The sequence below is a fragment of the Lathyrus oleraceus genome, chromosome 7 (assembly GCF_024323335.1).
Source record: "Lathyrus oleraceus cultivar Zhongwan6 chromosome 7, CAAS_Psat_ZW6_1.0, whole genome shotgun sequence".
NCBI classification, from domain to species: Eukaryota; Viridiplantae; Streptophyta; class Magnoliopsida; order Fabales; family Fabaceae; genus Lathyrus; species Lathyrus oleraceus.
Window position 1 is genome coordinate 283,184,596 of NC_066585.1, and position 5,121 is coordinate 283,189,716.

Genomic DNA, 5,121 nt, shown 5'->3' on the forward strand with positions numbered 1-5,121 from the left:
TAAATTCCAGATTTATGCTGATAAGGTACATGTGCCGCCAAATCCTTTGAATATGATGTCTTCGCCATGGCCTTTTGCTATGTGGGGCATCAATATGATTGGAAAGATTGAGCCGACCACCTCCAATGGGCATCGCTTCATCCTTGTTGCCATCGACTATTTCACCAAGTGGGTCGAAGCAGCATCATTCGCGAATGTCACCAGACATGTGGTTGCCCGTTTCATCAAGAAAGAAATCATTTGTCGCTATGGGATTCCCGAAAGAATCATTACTGATAATGGTTCTAATCTCAACAACAAAATGATGAAGGAGTTGTGCCAGAACTTCAACATTCAGCATCACAATTCTTCCCCTTACCGCCCTAAGATGAACGATGTTGTTGAGGTGGCAAATAAGAACATAAAGAAGATTGTGCAGAAGATGGTTGTTACATACAGAGATTGGCATGAGATGCTACCCTTCGCCTTGGATGGGTACCGTACTTCAGTACGTACGTCGACCGGGGCAACCTCTTACTGCCTTGTGTATGGTATGGAAGCAATCCTACCTGTTGAAGTGGAGATTCCTTCTCTAAGAGTCCTGTTGGATGTCAAGTTAGACGAAGCTGAATGGATTCGGACAAGGTTCAATGAGTTGAGTCTTATCGAAGAGAAGCGAATGGCAGCCATTTGTCATGGGCAGTTGTATCAAAGTCGGATGAAGAGAGCCTTTGATCAGAAAATGTGTCCTCGATGCTTCCAGGTCGGAGATTTGGTGTTGAAAAAGATCCTTCCTCCTCAGACAGATCACAGGGGCAAGTGGACTCCTAACTATGATGGACCGTATATTTTCACCAAGGTTTTTGATGGTGGGGCCTTAATGCTTGCAACTATGGATGGTGAAAACTTCACTTCCCCTGTGAACTCAGACGCAGTTAAAAAATACTTCGCATAAAATAGACCCGCTGGACAGTAAAAAGAATAGTCCAGGCAAAAATGGGCATCCCGACGAACCAAGAAAATGAAAAGGTTCGGGCAAAAATTAGGGATTAAAAATGAAAAGATCGTACACCCGGTAAGTTGAAAACCTGAAAAGGCAACTTAGGCAAAAATGGGTATCCCGGTGGATTGAAAACCCGAAAAGGGCGATCCAAGCAAAATTAGGGATTAAACGAATGACTGCGTTCTGAGTAGTTCTGAATCTCATCTCGTGTCAATGACTGGAAACTTTTGAAGGATAGGAAACAGTCCAATCACTCTTTTCAGAAAGCTGATCATCTGGAGGATCTTGAAGACGAGCAAGTCATAGCAGAATTGGAACCCAATAGAAATCTATTTCACATTGTCATTAGATTAATTTCTGTTTTTATCTTTTGTGCGATTACCTCTTTCCAGGGATTGCTTCCTGATGTAAATGCCTATTCAGAGGCCATTCAATCAATAAAATCATGTTATTCAGTATATCTCTGTTTTCATTTTCATTTTACTGTTTTGTTTGCAAAAATGACGTCCGAATTTTTGATAAACATTGCATCATGAAACATAAGAGCTTTACAGGTACATGCTTAATAAACATTTAAAATTGCTGTAAATGTTAAGTGCTTTAGATCGTCTATTCAGAACAGGTACCCTCGGGGCATTTCCTTAAGGTTCTCAGCCGATGATCGCGAATGTTTTACCCCAACAGTCAAAGTTGGTATCTTATCCCTGCAGAGCGATCAGAGCATTGGATTCTTCGATCCCCAGTAGGCTCTCACTGTTGTACCTCCCCCAAGCGATGGTTTCAGAATATACACTCCCCAGTAGAGTTGCCATTGCCAGACTGTATATCCTCAACGGAGTTGACAGTGCCAGACTGTATCTTCCCAGCAGAAATGGCTGCTCCTCAGGGTTCGATGCCAGATCGATGATCTCGACGCCAAATCCATGGTCTCTTTGCTTGAAGCAGAATATCGGTACCGTATCGGTGTTAGCTTCCCCTGCTGAGTCGTCTCTCTCGCAGATTATGGTTGCCAGAGCCACCGTCGCTTCCCCAACAGCAGGTTTTCAGTGCCGTTCTCTCCCCAGTCAGAGTCTCGGTATTTCGTCATTGCTAGAACACCGTGTGGCGGGTCATTTCCCCACAGAGTTCTTTGCGCTGTGCATCTCCAACAACCTTGTCAGGGTCTAGAAGATGGTGATCATTTCCCCAGCAGATTCCCTTGCCTCGGCTTGGCATTCTACCCAGCATTTCGCATCCCTGCATGTAGAATCATATTGCATTGCATCCTCCCAAATCGCGTAGCATTTCCATTTTCATGGAGCATTACGCCATTGAAAAATTCAAACATACGCATGTAAAGCATAAAACATTCTCGGTATCTCAAGTGATAAGCCAGAAGTTGTTTCCAGTACTCAGACTAAAGATTGTTCATGACTTACCTTTATTATCCCCAACAAGTGTCATTGGCCCATGCGCCGCCTCTATTATCTTTCCCTATTTCTGCCGATGCTGACAGGCATGAAGTTTTTTCGGTATTCAGACCGAAGTGGCGTTCAGGCCAGTTTTCCGATATTCAGATCGGAGTGGCGTTCATGCCAGTTTTCCGGTATTCAGACCGAAGTGGCATTCAGGCCAGTTTCCGGTATTCAGACCGGAGTGGCGTTCAGGCCAGTTTTCTGATGTTCAGATCAAAGAAGTTTCCGACGTTCAGGTCGATGCAACTTGTGGCATTCAGGCCAATTTTCCAATATTCAGATCGAAGTGGCATTCAGGCCAATTTTCCGATATTCAGATCGAAGTGGCATTCGGGTCAGTTTTCCGATGTTCAGATCGAAGAAGTTTCCGACATTCAGGTCGACGCAAGTTGTGGCTTTCAGGCCAACCTCTCGGTGTTCAGACCGATATTAATAATCTCATATCTTCCGATGTTCAGATTGAAGTCATTTCCAGTATTCAGACTGATGAGCGGCATTCAGGCCATGATTATTGTCGCATCCGCGAAAAACAACCGGCGGGCTAAAACAAAAACAAACAGAGCCGCCACTGCGCGTTATTTATCCCAAAATAGGGAAAGGAAACGCTCAGAGAAACCTGGAAAAAGCATGGTCTCGCGACCAAAGAGAAAGGGTAAGGGAGTCGGTTACGCAAGGGGAAGGTATTAGCACCCCTCACGTCCGTCGCACTCGACGGGATCCACGTTCTAAAAGAAAGAACAGGTTGCTAAAACATCACATACACACAAGGAACACGGGTGGGGTTAAGAGGAAGAGGGCTCGCTAGGACATCGCATCCTATGCCTACATATCTCGTCTGGAACGAGAATCAGAGCTACTGTAGTTCGGCTCACGCACGCCAAACAAGACACACACAAACTCAAGCAAACATGGAACCCGAATGCCACTCGATGGACTTACATCGGCTTCCGAACCAAACAAACACAAACTGGAACCCAGATGCCACTTGATGGACTTACACCGGCTTCCAAGCACACAACAAGAACAAACAAACAACAAGTTGCTAAGGAGTCGGGAACTCGAGCCTAGCAATTGTCAGACAAACACACACAAAAAGGAAAAAAGTGCCCGGAGAGACCTCGCACGGTCTCCTGCCTACGTACCTCATCTGGTATGAGGATCAGGGCGACGTAGTTCCCCCCAACAGGGGAGAAAGACTAGCCAGAAACCAAGGGAAGATACACTACCAGGGAGCTGTACTCGAGCCTAGTGTTATCCTGCATCATTGCCCTATGTTATGGTTTCTACCTACTTGCACAACAGCAAGCTAATCCTATCCAGGAAGAAAGCAAGCATGCAAGCATAAACAAAGCAAACATTCACATTTCAGATAGCACACACTATATCCAGTCAAGTGAAGCTCAAACAAAGGGTTCGACTGCCAAGGCAAGTCATCTGTACAAGGGTAGTGTTAGCTCTTAACCCTGACATTGAGAGTCAGGGTGAAGCCAGATGAAAGGTGAGTGAAGATTAGACTTCACAGCTCTTATCCCTGTCCAGGGAGAGCTTCAGACAAAGGAGTGTGGGTTCAGAAAGGACGAACCCTTCTACACTCAAGACTCTGACACAACTGTACAATGTACAAGATCTTGGGTTTGTGTCCCAATGCATCAACACAGTGGTGTGAGCAGAGGGACGACTCAACAGAATAGTGGGAGATAGACTGCATATCTCTATGATCCACCGATTACCTTAATCAAGGTCTTCACCTGCTTGGGGACAAAGTTAAACAATCACAAACATCGCCTCTTAAGGAGGACTTCAGACAATTGCCTGGCCAAGTAACAGGCCAGGTCTTCCAGACTACATGGAGAATAGGAATTCTACCTCAATTGGTTTAATAACCAAGCAACAGCAAGCAAGTTCTCAAGGAACTGTAAGCAACTAAATGTACCTGAAATCAATCAAGTATCATCAGTACTCAGACAAACCAACAGTAAACAACAAATGTTAATCTGTACAGTCAAACACAAGTTAATGCACACAAGTGCAAGCCATGAGCTCAAACTCAAGCATCAAACCCTACAACACAAAGTCAATGTTAGTTCATAACATCAATTCACAAGTCAATTTACAACTTGCATTGTTCTCCTTAAGCCTTTTGCATTTCAACCTGAAAATCCAAACCAAACATGAGAAACTAGACCACTAGGCCAAGCCTAGGGTCCAAAGGAGATGAAAAAATCAAAACAGCAAGTGAAAATTATCCAAAATCACATTCAAACAAATCAAAAGCAAATGCAATTGGTCCCATGCTCATATCAATCACCATTATCATTTTATGCATAATTTAGTATCAAACATGCAACTTGCAACCTCAAATGACCAAACAGAATGATCAACATCAAATCCATACCAAAACAATTCAATTAATTCCACACAAATTCACACCTAAACAGGGCACATTCAATGAATAGCATATCAAATTTCAGCTCAATTGGACAAAAGGAAGTAGGTCAATGAAAATCAAGAAGTTCAGACAATTTCAAACAAGCCAACACAAGGAATCAACACAAGCACCAACTTCCAAAAATCATAAAACAGTGACACAACAAGATAAATGAATGGGATCAAAACCAAATGACCTATAATGTGTCTACAATGCTCATACCAAATTTCACATTCATCCAATACACTATGAGAATT